Source organism: Furipterus horrens, unplaced genomic scaffold, assembly GCF_987537825.1.
Source record: "Furipterus horrens unplaced genomic scaffold, mFurHor1.1.pri manual_scaffold_7, whole genome shotgun sequence".
Classification (NCBI taxonomy): domain Eukaryota; kingdom Metazoa; phylum Chordata; class Mammalia; order Chiroptera; family Furipteridae; genus Furipterus; species Furipterus horrens.
The window spans coordinates 20,405,405-20,425,726 of NW_028327177.1; the positions used below are offsets into that span (position 1 = coordinate 20,405,405).

The 20,322-nt window shown below is 38.8% G+C and overlaps 1 protein-coding gene across 1 annotated transcript in view; it reads right to left on the reverse strand.

Annotated features, from left to right (window-relative positions):
* TRHR (thyrotropin releasing hormone receptor) overlaps positions 1 to 20,322 on the reverse strand; it is a 35,471-nt gene that overhangs the window by 13,971 nt on the left and 1,178 nt on the right. The gene's annotated exons all lie outside the window — the stretch shown is intronic.

Below are 20,322 nucleotides of genomic sequence, written 5' to 3' on the forward strand. Positions count from 1 at the left end.
TGCCTCAGCACCTAACAAAGATATTTCTATTCACGCTGTGATATGAAGTCCTGACGAAACATATGTTTTTAATGTGTCTGATTTCAAGGTTCTTCTGCTCAGAATGGAAAACAGCTGTGTGCTAGGTAACATTTGCAACTAGACTCGAAGATTAGATGCAAAACTTCCCCCCACACGAGCAACTATTACAGTGTAGAGGTGTCAGTATTGATTACTGTCTGATAATTGTGCATGATGAAAGGCTGGCTCCCCTCCCGTCGCTTGGATGTTTTCTTGTTCACGGGAGGTGGATATTTGGAAACACACAGGGAAGGGAAAAACTCAGCTGGCAGAATTGGGATTCAAAGTTATAATAACAGCTCAGTTTAGAAAATAAAATGTCATTCTGAATGCTTTCATGGGTCACGCTGGAACAATGCTACAGTTCACCTGCTGTGGGTTGCATGTGCTATTTAGCCTTTTCTAAAAGTTCTGTTTTTCAGGTAAACTATTGGTGAATGGCTGTGCATGTGGAGAAGCCTGCCTGGATATGTCTGCTTTGGTTTTCTTGCCTTTGTTCTCCAGGATAGGCTCACTTCTGCTGGTTATTTTTCTCATTGGAAGCAGGCCTTAGAAATCTGGAATGAAGCATTGTGGCTGGCTCTGAGCTGGGAACCTAGTTGCTACCTGTAATACTTCTATGAAGAGACAGATCCTTTCTGAGGGACATATTTCCCAATCCCATCTCCCTGCCGGTGTCTTTGTCCAGATAGCCCAGTGGGGGTGACATTTTAGACTGTGACACAGAGAAGCAATCCCTCAGCTGCTCACTCAGCAGGGCATAGAAAATCAATAAGAATATTTTAAAGTGTAAAGTGTGAATGATGGATGGAGAGGGAGGTGATCTCCAAGTAGACGTAAAGTTCTCAGGGCTGCCAAATTTTTAGTGGACATTTAGTTGTTTTACTTCCAATAGTTTTGGACAAAGTTCCACGGGACTGAGCGTACCTGGGAGGCAGCCAGCTCCTTCTTCACCTGAGTTTCTCCCAGGGGAAACTATCTGTACCATGCTTGTGCCCAGTTGGCATTAAAGAGCTCATTTTCTAGCTGTCCTGAAAGAACTCACAGAAAAAACCAAAATGGTGGAGGTTTATGTCTCTCCATCAGAACACCATACAGTCAACATTTTCATTGATTTTAGCGTTCCAATGGGCTAGACATGGGACTCAAAATCAGAAGACTTGGTTTGAAACCTCAGCTTTCCCACTCATTACCACTCAAAGCTTTCATCCTCGGGTCTACCGTTAATATATGAAAACATACATTTGAGGGCTAATTGCAAAGAGGATGTGAAGACACTATAATTTTTCTAATATAAAGAACTATCGTATTTCTTAGCTGGCCTTAAAATCTGCACCCCTGGTAAGGGGTGATAGCTTTATTATTCTGTGTTAACCCAACAAATTGAATGAAGCTTCTTTGCATTTATCTGCTTTTTACAGGTTTGACTAGAAACCTGTTGGATTCTACAAGGTTGGATTCTACATGCTGGTCCTATGCTATGAGGCCCAAGCTTCCCACAGATTACTAAGTCATCAGGGTCTCTTTTTGATACTGTTGACCCGGACTCTTTGTAGTATTAGTGTAGTGGTAAAAGGATCAGGCTCTGGAGCTGGGTACAGCCGGATTCTAATTATAGTTCTGCCTCTTACTAGCTGTATGCCTTTGAACAAGACATCTCACCCTTCTAAGCCTCAGTATATTCATCTGTAAAATAGAAGTATAAGGAATAAATGAGGTGATTTATGTAAGGCACCAACATAGAGTACGATCCTCAATGAACAATATCTAACTTTACATTTAGAGTGGGGAGATATCTCATCTCTGGGAAAATGTGGAGGATTTAACCAAATGACAGAGAAGTCTTTGGTGATGGTGATAGTAAAAATAATAGCAATACTCTATTGAGCACTTAACAGATCTGAAGCATAGCCCCAGAGATGTTATTGAATTACTTAATCTTTTCAATATTTATAGAGTAGGTAGAGAGAAAGAGATCCAGAGAAGTAACTATCATAGAAGGAGTGGTGGGAACTAACCCCTCTCTCAGATCTCCCTGTTAATTTCATCTGTACTGATTGTCACACACTAAAAGGATTGTTGCTTCATTTTTTACCTGTTTATGGCCTCTCTTTCCTCTCTAGAATAATGGCTCCCTGGGGATCCCTGCCCCACCCTTCCTGCAAGGAGCAACATGCAAGTCTAGCACCTGGCAGGTGCAATAAAGATTCAGAAAAGGAAGGAAAGAAGGAAGAGAGGGAGACTGGGAGGGAGAGAGAAAGAGAAAGGGAGGAAGGATGGAATAATTAATTCACTATGCTGTTGTTTGGTACTTTCAGCCCTAATACAAATATCATTATTATTTTGGGTCTTGTTTCTTTTCTAATATGTGAGATATCGATGGCAGAAATAATGTGTATAGCCCCCCCCTTTTTTTTTGTTAGCCACTAAAACCAAGTTAGGCATTAAAAATGCTCGAAGATAAAAATTAAAATCAATGTGTAAAGATTCAGTCTCAAAAAGAGGTGTGATAGATCAGAATAGAATTCTGGTGAAGAAAATTTTCTGGCGAACTTTATTTTGCTATTCTTCCGTTATTATTTAGTCTGTCACTCTAGAAATAAAGAACTGCTGAATTTATTGTTATGAAGAACCTAGCAAATGTAAAGAGCTAAGGCGATATTAATTCAATATAATTTATGCTAAGTTCATGTTCATTTACTGGATATTGATTAACACTATGTTAATATATACCAAAGTAAGGTAGGATTTACCACCAAATGACACAAATCTCACTTTGACAGACATTCTTGTTCTGTCTTATCTGTCTCCCTTCATATTAATCATCTGTGGCTTCTCTGTCACTTATGAAGCTGTAGAAAAACTTTTTAGATGATCCTCAGCATCTTAAATTTGTATTTTAGAGCCTGTTAAAATCAAGGATTCTTTCATATTATGGGCAAAGCATTTTCTCTAGGGGATACAGAATCAAGATAAAATCAGCGGGTTCACTAGCTGCTCATTTAGGCTGCCAGTGATGAACTAGAACTTTCCTGTTTTTGGTCATTTTGTGAAATCCAAACATATTTATTTAATATGTATTTATCATTTATTTCTTGAGCACCTGTCATGTACTAGTGTCTGAATTAAGTATATATTATTTTCACAAATAAAGTTATAAATAGAAATTGTTCAGGGGTCAGCAAACCTAGCACGAAGGACTGGCTAGTAATTATATTAGCTTTTGTGAGCTAGCCCCGTTCACTTATCTGCTATCTATAGAGGCTTTCATGTTACAACGGCAGAGGAGCAGCTGGGACAGAAACTGTATGACCCACACAGTAGCACTGTGAGGAAGGCGCTATCATCATTTCCATTTTACAAATGAGAAGACCCATATACCATTTACAGGCAAAACTGGAACTTGGTCCAGTTTGCCTCAATCTGTGCTTTAACCACTCTGGCTGCCACCAAAGAGATGGAAGTCTCTTATTTATCTGCCCCTAAAAGTGCAACTGTTTCTTATTCCCCAAGTGGGTAAGACTATATAGAAATGCCATACTTTCTTTTGCAAAAAGGAAGAAAACTTAAGCTGTATTTGGGTAATGGAACATTCATCACGAATGTCTCTCAATCTCTGACCTACCTAGAGGCCCCATTGCCACCACTGGAAAATGTTTTGGTTCTGAATTAGAACATAGAATGCATTTTCTTTTACAGCAGGTGTTATAAAAGCTTATGAAATATCATTGAATAATATCAATAATGCTATATATACTTCCTATGCATAAAAGCCAATGGCTTATGTAGGCCAGCCTGCTGTTTTAACATTGCATTAATAGAAAAAACTCTGTTGTTCCAAGCATTGATTTATGAATGACATTTGCTTGTGCCCTGTATACAGAATCAAAATAATATTTCACTCTGAAATGGCTACTTTTTTGATATCTCGGACTATCCTATTTAAAATTGTACTCCTTCAATGTCAGCATTTCATATCCTCCTTATCTACTTAATCTTTCTCCACAATATGATATGTCACCATTTGATAAATTATGCATATTTATTCATATACTATGTGTATTTATTCCCTGATTCTACCCTCCTTCCCCCAGAATGTAAGCTCTGTGGGGCAGCGAGTTTTGTCTTATTTGTTCCCAGAGTCTAAAACAGTGCTCAGAACATTCAAGCAGGTGTTCAACACATTTTATGGAATGAATGGATCCAGTGCATTGTCATATATCAAACAAAGTTCCCCTGTTCTTAGGTATAGTTCACCCCTTACCTCACCTCTGAGATACTAGTAAGTACCGTGGTCAAGTGTATGAGGAGGTAGAGTGTAGTCTTGTTATCAGAGGCTTGGGATTAGATGCTAGAATTAGACTCTGTTCTTCCATTTTTTGATTGGGTGACCTTGAACTTATGTGACTAGATCTTACACTCCTCACCTTTAAAATGGAGATGATGAATTATACCTACATCATCAGTGCAAAGGAGATGATGTGTGAAAATCCCTGAGCACCATGCCTGGTGCACAGTAAGAGCTCCAAAATATTAACTGTCAGAAAGGTGAATAAACCACAGACACCTATGCAAGTGAGACAGACTATTTTCCAGGTTCCCTTGCAGGTGAGAGGAGACCCAGACAAGGAGCCTGGTGCATGATATTAACTGAAGAATCTAAGATGGAATATATTTAAACAGTGACTCTTTAAATGGGATGGAAGGCTTTGAAGAGGATTGTAAGAATCTCTTGGAATTTTTCCCTCCCCTTCAGAATTTGTGTTGGAATGCACTTTTGCTACTGAAAGCAAAGGGTCCTGCTCCCCAAGGGTTGGGAGTGAAATAAATGTTGATAAATTTACAATTCATTACTAAGATGTAATACATTCAAATCACTATGGTGATGGTAAACATGGCATATATCTGAAATATTGGCCAGTCAGTATAGAAAGAAATCACAATGCATCACAAAGGCTCTTGTGCAGAGCATTTCCCGTGGTGGTGTTCTAACAGTTTACTAAGATGTTTTACTTCTGAATGTAGACATTTCTATGTGTCTTTGGGGGGAAATGACTTTGCGAATTTTACTTTTGCTCATTGTTAGACTCCAAGTTGTTTTTATGAGAAATTATTGCTGTTTTGGAAAGGATTCTTTATATTCTAAATAACTTGACTCTATTTTTAATATTGGGATCCCATTGGGTTGGTTTAGCTGAGGCAGAAAGGTGACCTTACCAAATAAATAGAATTCTACTTTTAATGGTTTTACTCTATAAGTCTTTAAAAGACAGCAGCATTGTCTGAAAGTAGGCTTACATTAAGGTATCAGTTTGTAAAAATTAATGTACCTTCCTTCAGAGCTACCAAGAGCTTCTTAATGAACATTAAAGATTATTTGAGAAGATAATTCATACTGTCACAGCTCAGAAATTTCTGTCTTTTGACTCACTGGGTGTAATAGGAATGCGAGTTTTCTTTCAGTGCTGCAGTCTTTGTGATTTAAAAAAAAACTCAAGACTGCCTTTTCCACTTGTGGTATATGCACGAGTAATTATCAATTTTCAAACATATTTAGAAAGAGGACAATAAGCCTGTTGTGATTTAATAACCTCTTTTGACTAATCATTCTGAAGAAATGGGTAGAGTTGGGGAGGAGCCAGAAACAGAAGCTCTTGTTTATTATCTTAAAAGCCATGTTCAATAACAGCAGTTCTCTGCCCTTCTGATTTTGGAGTCTGCATTGGACTTCAAGTGGCAGGGCACAGACTCCTTGAGTTGGGAGAGCTCCCCTGAGTGATAAACAAACATCCTTCATGACTCTGAAGAGTGGTGCCCTGATAAAGGAAGTGTCCTGAGGAGCGGCTCTGGCTTTTACCTTTGGTACCTTGAGGGTCTTGTGAGGCAGAAAACCTGACAAAGGTCAAGCACTCTTGATCACGTCAATCCTTGTTTATGAGTTGCATCTTCTGAAACCATCTGTCTTTGAGCTGAGGTCAGTAACAAAGTCAAGTCAAGAACCATGTGCAAAATAGAGTGGGTTGCTTTTGTCACAAGACTAATTGCTTTTGAGTATGTTTCCATAATCTTTCAAAGATAAATCAGAATGAGCCAAAATGTCAGAGGGAAGACAAAACGGGCTGTGCACACGAGCTATGCCTGCTGGAGATGCTGATGGAGAGACCTGACTCAAGATGGGGAGGGCAGAGCCATTGTCCATGAGCTGTTTCTGCTCACCATGTTTTTCAGTAAGGGGTTTATTGAGGCACATGGCTTCCATCCATTTGGAGGCGGAGCTTTGGATGGAAATTTTTTTGTGGATGTAGAAATCCCTGCCCTGTGGTAATGCATCAACTCTGATGCAGCCCAGCCCTTATCACAAGATCCTAGCCTCAGTGAAGGGAATGAAGTGCTAAATGTGAAACTGTACGGGTTGTGGGTATGTCATTTGCCACAACAGTAAAGGAAACAAACTGAGGACAAAGAAGTGATTCACCCTTGTAATCTTCCAGTGACTTTTTATGGCCTTTAGAATGTTGCCCAAATCCTTCAATATCTTATCTAAAGCCTCTATTTCCTGATTCCTGCTTGCCTCATTATTCTCATCTTCTGTTGTCCAGTCCCAATGAGCTACTTGAGGTTCTCTGTAATTTGTTACTGCACCAGGTCAGTTTTTCTAAACACGAATGGGAGTTAATCTTGCTATCGTCCTACCTGTCATCTGTCTCACTTCCCACCATGAATGGGCATGACTCTCTTCCTGTCCCCTCCTCTGCCATTGCCTCTCCATTCTCTGAGAAAGCAGAGACCAGCTTGTGAGAAATCACCACTTCCTACCCCATCAATAAAAGTGATCAGCAACCATATCATCTTTATCTCTTTTCCTTGCATCTTACTCATTCCTTCTTTATTCACTTGTTTAGCCATTTCTTTATTTGGCATTAATTGGATACTTCTAGGTGCCAGACACTATGCTGGGTGCTGGAATTGGATCAGTGAATTAGACACAGTCCCTGCTGACAGGAAGGAAAGATGCCCCTTTTCTCTTCCAGGAAATTCTCTTTGCCTGCAGTCTTTATGGCATTCCTTCTGGCCTCCTCAGGAACCGAGCTCTATCAAAATGGGATCTTGCTTGTGCATCTACAAATAATTCCTCCCACTTGATTTAGCTCATCTCCACCAGGGTTGAAACTGGCTCAGGTTTCTTCTGTCTTAAGAAGTAAAAAAAAAAAAAAAAAATGAAAATATTCTGACTTATTTCTCCCTGTTATTACTGCGCTCTCTCTCTCTCATAATCAAATTTGTTAAAATGGCTGGCTACTTTTACTCTCTGCACAGTTCTCCAATCCCCCAACCTCACCTCACCAATTCATTCGCCAGCTCCATGAAATCTAACTTATTCCTCCCAACACTGTACGGAAACTGCACTCACCAGGGTTACCAATGTCTGTTTCAGGCACCTTCCCAGTTCTCGTCTTTACTCTCTCTATGGACCACTCTTCAAGTCTCCTTCTTTGCCTTTTGTGACTCTACTTTCTCCTGGTTTTTCTCCTCCCTCTCTGATGATCCCTTCTGTTTATTTCACAGGCCCTTCGTCCTATCTCCCCAGAATTTTAGCTACTCCAAGTTTTCTTTTCAATTCCACAAAATGTTCCCCAGGAATCATATCTACTCCAGTGTCTTCAACAAACCATCTGTGTACATCTCCAAGCCAGATGATTCTTCTGAGCTCTAATTCTAATTTCTAACCATATCGTTGTAGTCAGTCCAGAGACACTTCAAATACAACATGGGGAAAACTGAATTAAATATGCTCATTGCTCTGAAATATGTTCCTTCATTAATTGTCCTCATTTAGGCAATATATCCTACACAATTAATAATAATGGTAGTTACCACTTATTATTTTCATGTACCAGGCACCCTGCACCGTCCTTTATATGAATTTTTGCACTAAATCCTAATAGTAATTACCTTTAGAGATAGGCACAGTTACTGGCATCCTTTTTACAGGTGTGCAAACTGAGTCAAATTAACTTGCTCACATCACTTAGTCAGTGGCCAACCCTGGCTCTGACCCCAGAGCATGAGATTCTGGAATGTAAGTTCTCAGCTGTCACTCTGCTTTCTTTCTCAGTGGTTCAAATGAGTACTTTTGACTTCTTTCTCTTCCCCTTTCCTCACATCTGCTCACTTGAAGTCTATTGATTCTATTCCCAATGTACCTATTTCTTTCTATTCTTACTGCTGTTTACATTATCATATTAGGCCTTCGCAGAATCATTATCTTGCCTATATGGTTGTAGCCCTCTCCCAATTAATGTCCTTGACTCTGGTCTAATTCTTGCTTCCATTGAAGACAGTGACCTTCTTCAAATGTTAATGTGACTATAATATGCTTTGCCTTGTAATCTTCCAGTGACTTTTTACAGCCTTTAGAATGTTGTCCCAACCCCTCAATATCTTATATAAAGCCTCTCTTTCCTGATCCCTGCTTGCCTCATTATTCTCATCCTCTGGTTTCCAGCCCCAATGAGCTACTTGAAGTTCTCTGGATTTATTGTGTTCTTTGGGGACCCCAGGCCTTCACCTCTATCTTACTTCCCATCTTCACCTACAAAACTACTGTTAACTGGCAAGGCCCAGCTGAGGAGTTTGCTTTTCCAAAAAGCCTTTCTTATGTTCACCTCTTCACAAGTCATCTGGGTCAGGTAACACTAATCTATGCCTTTTTCTACAGTAACACATTCTTCTATGGCTTTAATTATCAATTTACTTTTCTTTTTTCCTACTACTGTGAACTTTTTGGGAGCAGGTCTCTGTTTTGTATTCAAGTGCCTAATACAGGGCCTCATACATTGTAGGTGTCCAATAAAATCATGAATGAGTAGGTGCAAATCTGTCCTTGCTTCCATTATTTCCTGTTTAATATAATAACAAGACCATCTTTAGTTGCAGGATAACAGTGCCTCTGTACACGGCAATTAGTTTGGCCAAAAGTTTTGACTTGATTGATGTTAACCTATTCACAGGGTAGTCTAATTGATTCATAAAGAAATATCTGTAGATCCACCCTAGCATTTGATAACTTCGGTTGAATATTTATCTTATAAATTCACCTTGAATCTGAACCTATTTCCCTCTTTCCTGGTAGAGTAGAAAATATCTCAGTGGACACTTTTCTCCTACTCTCCCCCACCCAAATTTTCCATATGCAAAATCGTTCTAATGCGTGCCAAGCAGAATCAGTCAGAAAGCCGAGTACCCATCAGAGGAGACATGGCAGGGTGTCACTCTGCATATTGGTGGAGGTTTGAGTCACTTGACTTTACAAATGATCTTTAAGATTTCATGGGGTGCTCTGCGTTTACCTGCTCCTGCCCTTTCTAACTCTCACAAAGGGGCCATGTCTCTCTGAGTCACTTCGTTATTTTCTAAGCTAAGAACTGCTGCCTGCAGGAAATATGCTGAGTTCTCCCATAATCATAAATCCCCATAAAACTCAAACAACAGAGACACGGAATGGAGAGGCATAGGATGTCTCACTTCCTTGCAGCAACTATATAATTAGGTGCAGGCAATCTATGCAAGGGATACAGCCAAAATTCACCACGGTTGTTTATGAAATGTTCCAGCGTTTTCTTTTTCTGAGTGATGTTATCTATTTTATTTCAGCTAAATAGAACTGTCAGGTGTTTTACATTATTCATCCTATTTCTTATGCACATGTATTTAGCCCTATTTAATTTTCTGAGTTAATTTAATTTTTTTAGTGTATTCCAGTTCTTCCCATGTGCCTCTCATGAATTTCTGAAGAGCTGGGTTTGACTCTAGTGACAAGGCTATGACTTCTCAGTGTTAGAGAAATCCACTTATTCATTTCTTTCACTTTGAAAAGACAACAATTTTAATGACTTGCGTGTAAACGTTTTTGCCTTTTGGACACAAGGAATATGTTCGATCCACTTACTCTTTTAACTGAACCTTCTCTCTCTCCTTGGATTCTTCTTCCTTTGCTTTCTTCCCAACTTGGAAGATCCTATAAAACTCTTTCTTTGGCCCTTTTGGCCATGTTCCAAGAGGCAAAATAGGTCTTTTTATCTCTAGCCAAGACTTAATTTCTCTTCTAGTCTCTAAATGCATTGTTTCCTCCAGAACTCAGTTTTCATCAGTCCGTCCTTCTCTCTTTTAAAAGTCAGCCTTAGTCATACATTTTTCCCTATTATTCTATTAATTTCCAAGTTCATATATCTGATCTAGACCATTAACCTATATTCTAAAATTTCCACATCCTCATCTTGACATGATGATTTAAAAAATTTTTTTATTCTCACCACAGAACATTTTTTCATTGCATTTTTAGAGAAGGGGAAGGCGAGAGAAAGAGAGAGAGAGAAACATCAACGTGAAAGAGAAAAGCATTGAGTGGTTGCCTTCTGTATGCACCTGAACTGGGAATTGAACCCACAACCTAGGTGTGTGCCTTGACCGTGACTCAAACCAACAACTTGTCGGTATGGCATGAAGCTCCAACCAACTGAGTCATACCAGGCAGGGCTTAATCTGAAGATTTTAACATGTTTCCCTCAACATTTCTTTTAACAATTCTATTTCCAGTCTCCTGAACAAGTCTTTTGAGTCATATTTGATTCTGTCATCTCTCTCACTCTTTATATCCAGTCTTGACTAGTTTTGTCATTTATCAGTATATCCTGGGCACCATGACACTGTGGACACAAATATAATGGGATGATGTTTCAGCCATCATGGGAGCACAATCCGGTGGGAGAGATATTTGGACAAATTACTACAGCAACATGGTGTGTCATACAGATGCAAGAACAAAATGCTATAAAGGAAAGAGAGAAACACCAAACACTGCAAGCAGAGGTCAGGAATGCTTGCTCTTGGGGGTGACCTAGAAAGGGTGCGTTCGAAGAGGTGACATGAGGCCTGCAGAATGCTTGTGGCTGGGGAAGTGTGCATACTGACTTGGAGGCAGAGCAGAGTGTGGCCGATTTAGGAAACTGCTTGTTGAATGGCATGTTGGGGACAGGGAGAAGATGAGTCTGGGAAAGTAAGCAGAGAGCTGAACATAAATGCTCCAGTGCTTCATGATAATGACATTGGGTTTAAATCTATAAGAAATAGAGGTATTGGAAGATTCCAGGGAGCGTGGTGATGCTGTCAAGATTGCATTGAGTGATTCTAGCAGCGCTCTGGAGGATGATTTAGAAGAGCACAATTAAGAGGCAGGGAGATTGGTTAGGACACTCTTGCAACGGTTGGGCAAGGCAGAGACCAGACCCCTTGTCTGCAGTGCCGAGAGGAAATGATGAGACTGGAGCTGAGGAAATAGCAATAGAAAGAAGAGGTTGGATGAGGGATGATTTCAGAGGAAAACTATTCCAGGTATAATGAGTTAAGGAGAGTAATAAGTTTCAAAAATAGTCATTTAAGGCATGAAAAGAGGGAGCTCATTATGGTCCTGTAAATGGATAGACAGAGGTCACTGAAGGCCCATTGGAATGGAAACTCCAAGGCTAAAGGGCATGCTGTCTTTAAAGTGTGAGTTTCCCTGGTGTTGCTCAATAGGAGGCTGAGGGACCTGAGAAGGCAGGGGCTGGTGATCTTGTGCTTGGTTTTTTGGCTTCATTGATGTAGCCCCAGCCTGCACGTCCTCCAAGGTTGTTTCTCCTGTCTCCCTAACATGAGCCTTTGGTCCACAGCTGGCTAATCTCATCACTATTCTTCCGACAGCACATGCTTTTTTAAATTCTGGGATATTTTTTTTTCCTCCTGTTGATAACACTGGAATATCCTTTCTCTCTCCCTCCTTTATCTGGTACAACCTTTTTTTTTTATCATTTTCTTCAACATTCCCCAAACCTCGAGACCCCTTTCATCCTACCAGCTTCAAGAAACTTACTCTGACCTCCAGCAATCTCACATTTATTTGATTTTCTCTTGCCCTATGATTGATATTAATAGATGCTCAGGAGCAGGAGTGCTGGGTTCAAATCCTGGCTTTGCCACAACTAGCTGTGTAACTGAGAGCACAACTAGCTGTGTAACTTACCATCCCTATGCACCCAAATCCTCTTCTATAATTAGTGCTTACTTCTCATGGGTTTTCTTTTCTTTTTTTTTTTTTTTTTTTGTGTGTGTGTGTGTGTGTGAAAATTTATTTAGTTCATGTAAAACACTTAGAACAGTATAGAATAAATAATAAAAAGTAAAAGATACCTAGCTTTTGTTATGTATGTGATTGTACTTATTGTATTTCACCCTGGGCACATAGTAGATACTCAAGAAGTATTTACTAATTTGACCTTATGAACATGTTATTAGGTGAACCTGGGAGATCTACCTCTACTATAATCTCTAAACTTTGTCTTCTTCAGGAAAAAATTACCAGTCTATATTTTTGCTATTTCATAAATAAGGAGAAAGCAAATACTATTTTAAATATAATATGTAATTTAGATATAGTAAATAAGAAGTATTGAGTGCTTTTATGTACTAGGCATTTACTTCCTTAGAGTAACCTTATCAGTGGGTTTCATTACTTTACATATGAACAGACTGAAGTACCAAGAAGCAAAATAAGTGATCCAAAGTTAAAGAGTTAAATAGAAGAGCTTGGACTTGAACTTAGGTTTTTCTGCCCACCTGCCTTCCAATATATGGGACCTCTTGGTCTAAATGCAGCCTGAATTGGGATCTTGAGCTTTGCTTACAGATGTGGAAGTGCCAAGAGTGGAGAGGTCTTTACAAGTGGGAAACAATTACATGAGCAAGGTTACAAAGATAAGTGAGCTTGGCATTTGGGAGCATCTGGTACAATGTGCCTGAATGTATGAGGAAAGTAATAACTACAGATAAGACCTCTCTTTCTCTTGTCTCCCACGCCATGCTTAATAACACAACTGCCTGTCCAGTCATCCCAGCTAAAAATCTGGGACCCCTCCTTAGGAATTCTTCTCATTCATCTGCTGAATTAATAGTTCAATTCCACCGATTTGACTGTATATACATTGTTCCTAGCCTTCCCTACTGTTATCTCCTTACTCAAGCCTTCTTCGCTTCTTGCTTGGATTTCTATTTCCCTAGTTCTGGGTTGACAATTTTATGAGAAAAGTTACCAACAGTCAAATCCCATTGGCCACTGTCCTTGTTAGAGGTCTTTTATGATTCCCCAGTGCTTTAGAACCAAATTCAGATGTCTTTGGATGAGCCTTCCAGGTCCTGCCCTGGACTCAGGTTTCTTACATAAATGACTACTTCTGTTGGTTTGAAGGTCTTATTTTTCATGTTGGCCTGAGAATGCCTACTCATTACAAAAGGGCAGAAGTGACTCTGACTTTGTTGGAGACTTGCTCTCGGCCTTAAGTATAGTGTTCGCCCCTTCCTTTTTGCCTCTTTTGCACACTGTACAACCTGAACTTGCATTTTCCAACTGTTTTTGAATAATGACCTTTCACATTTTACTGTGGTTCCATAAGATAGTGGCTATCATTGGTTTCTAGAGCAATACCTGGTATGAAATTGGTACTCAATAATTGTGTATTGAGTTAAAGAAATAATGGATGAACAAAGCCAGAAAAATGATGAAAAGGTCAGATTTTAATAGGCTTTGAAAGCCAGTCAGAGGAGATTGGGGATACATCTTTTTGAAAAGGTGATGTGTGCAAATTGTTTTAGGAAAATTAGTCACATAGAAGCTCTCAGGTAAATTTATTCTCATCTTTATGCCTCTACTCACACTGTTTTCCTTCCTGCAGTGGCTAACCCTTCTCACCTCTGCCCCTTCTGTCCAGTGGAACTCACTCATTGTGAAGGGTATTTTAAAGGCTCATTGGAAAACCAACATGAATGGATACAAAACATAAATTACTATTTGAGTCTGCCATGTTTCTGAGTCAGCCTGACCTATCTAGAAGAGGGAAATCTTCCTAAAAAGCCTTATCTACTAACAAACTCACCACCATACTAGCAGGCAACTAGTTTGCCTATTTTGGAATTCAAAAAGGATTCAATAAAAGACAGGGACACTTTAATTAAAATTGGAGAAGGACAAAATAAACAATTTTTAGGGAGTAAAATAGTGTTAGAATTGATTGAGCCCCAAAGTAGGCATGCAGGTAATATTTCACATTTACTTATTATATATAACATTATATATGACATACACACACACAAACACAAGTGTACTGATAAATATTTAACAATTGCTTCACCACAAAAGAAGGGAGGGGCCCTGAGTTGACATATTTGCTGATTTCTGCAATGTGAGTACTCTAACCATGACCAGTTCTAAGCAGTCAGTTTGATGTCACTGAACACAGAGTTGGGAAGAGATGCTAACAAGCTGTACTTGTAAAGCCTGTATTCTTTGGCTGTAACACATGATATAAACTGCAAGTGCCAGGACTTGGCTATTACTGAGATTTATAGGTGGGTGGAACAAAATGGCACATAAAGGGCCTTCTAGTCTTCTGGCTTGGGGATCTAAAAACAGGAAAGAAACAAGAAGGTAGTGGTTTATCAGGGGAAATAATGGTTTAGTTTTAGACATATTAGACTTGATGTACTTGCATGAGGTCCAAAAGAACGATCAAGTACGAGTCAGGTGACGTCTTTGCTAGAGCTGTCTATGGAGACTGATAGGTGGTAGTGGTAATGATGTGGATGGATAAAAGCAGGTAGAATGACAAAGGGCAGAGCTGGAAGGAAAGGTGAGAGTTAGGTGGAGCAGGCTACAACCTGGTTCAGACTTTCCTCTCTAGATAATTCCCTTTTGTGTTGAACTGTCTTCCTTCCTTTTCTCCCTTTCTTCTTATTCTGCCCATCTTTACAGGCCCTGTTGAACATCATGAAGTCCAGAAAACCTCCCCCCTTTCCCCCCATTTTTCTTCTCCCCTCACTGATGTGGATGCTCTATTGTAGAACATAATGGTCCATTCAGAATTACTTATGTACGTGGCCAACAGTGAGCTCCTTGAAGGTGAAGAGCTTGTCTTACATGTCCTCAGAGCCTCTATACCTCTGCCAGTGCTAAGTGCTTTGGGGGCTGTTTAATTAAATTGAGGATGACAGTGAATATAAAATAACCTAATGCAAAATTTTACTTAGTGTTGACCAAGATCTAACTTTCTATCTTTCACCCTTCCTCCAACCCATTAAAAAAAAAAAAAGTAAAGGGGACCAAGAACATATATACAGCCCTGCCTTCATCTGTTTAGAACTTGGGGTATCTGTTTGCAATTTGGGATATCTGTTTGCAATAGGAAGAACTCACGAGAAGCTACATAAAGGAGTATAAAATAGTTTGTTATTTTCAAGGTTAGGTGATTTTATGGTGTTTCTTTTTTTGTATGTGTGGCCAAATTGAGAATTCTGAAGGAGTGGAGGCTTTCCCTTTTTGCAGGCATTTAGAAAAATTAATTTTTCTTTGCTGATGAAATTATGGCTGAAAGCTACAAGTATGAAATTGGGAACAAACAACGTGTGTTCATCTAACCGTAGGATACAAAGCATCTAACGTCAGGGGGTGTTCACTTAGTCAGCTTATGCGATATGCACAGTGTGAATCAGAAAATATAAAGCTATTTTTAATAATAAGAATAGATGGCACATTTAGATATCTGTGTACTAAGTGACAAAATTTGTACTTTTTTTCCAGCATAGAAATCTTTATACTATTAAGGATATGGTTGAACCCAGACAAGTGGAACAAATAAAACAATTACAAATAAAAGATGGGCCTGTGAAAACACTATAAAAATACTGCCAGTGAATTTAAGAAACCTCTAATTTTGGCCTAATGTTGAAGAGTTTTGTTTCATTAATTTGCCTTGTAAGGTAATTAAGCTACTCACATAACTTAAGGGACTTTATGCTCCCAAATATCGGCCCTACTGCCTGACATTTCACCATTATGCCTCCTTCCCTGTGTCATAAAGGATTTTTCTCTTGTTTAAGACGTCTTCTTTAAAAAGTAAATAGCAAGAGAGGTGGGAGTTAGAGCGAGGCAGAGGGAGAAGGGAGAAGACAAACTAAAGCCCTTTCTTCATTTTCCATGAGCACATCGTTCTATAGGAAAGTGTTTAAGAGAGAGCTGGGATGCTGCCTGGGAGAGGGAGATTCCCGAGGACAGGTGTAAAGGAAGGCAGCTGATGGGACCGGCAGGGGGAGACCAAACATGCATTTTGGCTGATGCATCTCATTTAATTTGAGCAGCAACGCTATGAGCAATGGTTATTCCCATTTTATTGATAAGAAAACTGAGATTGAGAGAAACTCTCAGTCTTACCCTTTCTTTTTTCTGTGCTTTTCTCCCTGAGAATATTAATTTTAACATTTTTGTGTTAAAGTACAATATAAAATTATATATAGGTATATATTATAATTATATAAAAAGATCAAGTGAAAGCATTAGAAAAAGAATGTAACTAAACGCTAACAAATTGTGATTATAAAAGGGAGGATAAAGGTTGCTTTTTTCTTATTCCTAGTTTTCTGTGTATTTCATAAAATCCATGATTGCTTTTATATTGTCATTGCAGTAACAATGGCAACAACAACAAAAGGCAAGTATTGCTTGAAAAAAAAAAAAACAAAAACAGCTTTTATTTCTTGGGTTATCATCATTCTTATAGTATGGTAGAAGGCTTTTAAGATATTTACAGAACCAAAGACTCTTTGGTAGTTTAAAGGTTTGTGTAGATACATAAACCCCATAATGAAAATCTGGCCGTAAAGTCTTGAAGCTTCTCTCTGGCTGATGTTAGCATTGCCCTCCCAGTTACGCTGATGGAAAAGAAAACTACATGACAGTGAGTCAACTGAAAATAAAACTGGAAGTGTGATCGATAAAACATTCTGCAGACCCTGCATCCTGTAGAAAGCAAATATTCAAAGGGAATGTGTTTATCTAAATGATAGTCCTTCAGGGGCACATGTTTTTTGTTGCCTTCAAAATGCCAAAGATCCGATCAATTCCCTTGAAATATACAGTCAATAATAAAGGTATTTTTTTTCTACACAATGCTGAACACCTGAACTGACTGAACTGAGAGAATAGTCCCACCTTGAGCAGAAACAGCTGAAATGTGACAAACTGATTATTTAAACTGGGTCACCTCAAAACAGCTTAGGCAATCAAATACTTCTTCTGCCTATGCATTAGTTTGAGTAATGTACTTCATCAGATTTACCAAATAGTTACTTAGTTTCCTAAAATATAATTAAAGCTCTGAGTAATAGGGAAAAAAAGATTCTGGCTTGGGTGTTCTGCATAGAGGATATAAATTAAATACAAACAAATAAAACTCATGTTTGTCCCTTACATATAAATGCTCTTTTATTACCTTTTTAAATGTAGTTCTTTTAGGCTGTGCACATTTGACTTTAAAAAACTTGATGAGAAAGACCTGGCCTAGATGCAATATTTATTAAGGCATGAAATAAACTTGCCTGAAAGAAAAAAATGTAGAGAAAAATATTAAAATAAAAGTTCTTAGGTTATAGGAGGTGGATGTTTAAACTTTTAAAGGTATAAGAAAAGAACTATTCAGAAGAGGAAAAAGCCAGATCAGCAGGGGTCACTGATTTTGCACAAAGCTACATGGCTCCTGTTCCCATTTGTCAGGGGCACCGCTGTCTTTCCAGACTCAGTGCCCCGGTGCCACGCGGAGTCGTCCCCTCTGCGTCTTTTGTATCTAATATGTTCACTTTCCACCCTTTCTTTCTTTGAAATATCTCTCCAGTTCATATCTTCATTTAAATTTTCCTGATAGAGAATCTTGTCACCTCATTCCTGAATCACCACAACCAACTTCCAGCGTGATCTTTTTGTCACCAGTGCCTGGTCCTCCAAATCAGCCTTGCCTACAGCTGTCAGTCATCACTGCTGAATGTCACTCTCCTCATTGCTGCGTTCTGTTCACCAGTTTGTTCCTTGTTGCCTCTGCACACAGTCAGTCTCCTTTCTCTGCCTGATACTTGAGATCCTCCAAAACCTCTGTCTCTCTCACCTATCATGCAATCTTACGCTCTACTACTTGCTGAAATACATCATTCACTTTGGTCAACCAAGGCACTCCATCCCATAACAAATCTCTCCCTAGACACCCGTTGACCCCTCTTAAAACCCACATACTTCTCATCCCAGCCACGTCCTTTCCATATGGAGTGCTGTCCCTCCTGACTTTTATTGTCCAAATTATCCCCAAATGCCACCTCTTCCATGATGTCTTCTCTGATCACTCTAGCTTCATAATTTCCTTTCTTTTCTCTGAACTTCCATCCTGTCCATGATCGGGACTAAATTATGTGACACAGTACTTAAGTACAATACTATTGATTCCTGTGCCATCCCGTATTTCTCACTGAGGGTGTTCTAGGCATTGGTAACAGGGCACTTCATTGTGCCGGACTGTCTGGGATGTTTCAGGATATCCGGCACCCCTGGCTCTTGATGCTAACTGGCGGTGCTGTTATTGTGACAACCCAAGATGCTCTGAATACATTTCCAAATGCCCTCTTTATTAAAATTTTCCTTAGAGAAATTACCATATGATATATACACTTGTTTAACAAATAATTTTAACAAATAATCTTTGTTTAAATGGAAAATGAATATTTTTAAGAATAAATCTGTATTTTCTTAATAGTTACCAACATATTACAGATTTAGAAAGGAGGCTAATTTACACCTCATGTTAATCATTACTGCATTTTAGGTGTCTTTTATAAGACAGTTCATTGAACTCTTATAGCCCTGGATGTTGTCATCTATCCTCATTTTATAAACAAGGAAACTGAGGCACAGAGAGTCCTGCTTATCCAAGATTACACAACTTGATTAGAACCTTGGCATTTAAGCTCAGGATTATTTGGAGCCAAATCTTTGGCTTTGGCTTTTGCCACACAGCTTCTATAAAGACAGCCTATAGTAACATGAAATAAGAGTGGGAACATGTAACACAATTAACAATTGAAAGCACATTGTTAATAGTGTTAGGTACTAATGACTATAATTGAAAGGCAGGATATTAGGCGAGACAAACAAAGTTTCAGAATTTATAAAAAGAATATCAGTTGGAGTCTAATGAATAAATTTACTCACTGACCTTTGCTGCAGGCATTAACCCACGATTGGTCTCTAATGGAGATGTACATATTCTTTACTGTCTTCTTGTATTTGTTAATATTTGTCTTGGCACGTGGTCAGCAGTTCTCCCTAAATTTCCCTTAATCAGGCTTTGGGTAATAGATTGCCAAATATGTCTTGTATTCAGTAGCACTGTTAGACCCAAAGCGATAGAAATCTAAGAGCTGGCAATAGTTGCTCAGGTCTTCCATTTCTATCATCTAAGTGTATTCAATAATAAAGGTTTTACAAATCAAACACTACAGTATCATTTAAAATGCTGTAAATATTTCTTTCAGTTACAGTTCATTATTCATTTCATGTTTATCTAAAACACATACATTTATTAGTAGCTTATTTCACTTGTACCAAAATGTCCTATTATAATTCTTCATATATCAGCTAATCTAGAGTTCAGGAAGTGATGGCATAAGTGGTCCATATGCATACTTTGAAAGGATACTCAGTTTCTATGCACACAGGGAGAATCGTATTCTCTAGATACAAACACACACTCACACATACACACACACACACAAAACCAACCCATTTGAAAGAGCTGGTATTGTTGATTTCAAGTTTTCTTTTTTTGCTATGAGAATGAATGTTTACCATGTGTTTATTCTATTTAGCAAAGAAAGAAAAGGAACTAAAAGCTAAGTTCATAAACTTAGAACAATTGTATAAATATAGATAAATATGTATATGCTCTAAAAGTATTTTCCCCCTGTATTGTCTTTTAAACCATGTCTACTGCAATGTTGTACTTCATTTGCTAGCAAAACCACTATTCAGCTGTAACCACATGGGGGTCCAGGTGATCTGAAAACATAAAGGGATTTTTAGTTATGCTTAGCAGAAAGAACAGACATTTAAAAAAATCCAATCATTTTTGTAACAAGTTGAGTTTGGTGCCAGGCTTTTTATTAGAACCTTTCCTGAGCAAAGTGCATTTTCAGCCTCTGCAGGCTGAGACACTGTGTAGGGAACTGGGGAAGAGGGGGAGCCAATCTTTCCCACTAAGATTTTAAACAGTAAGTTCAGGAGCCCCTCTCAGTTATGCATCTCAGTCATGAGCAACGATAGAATGTTGAGGAAAGTTTCGTTATTGCTTTCCTCGCCTTTTC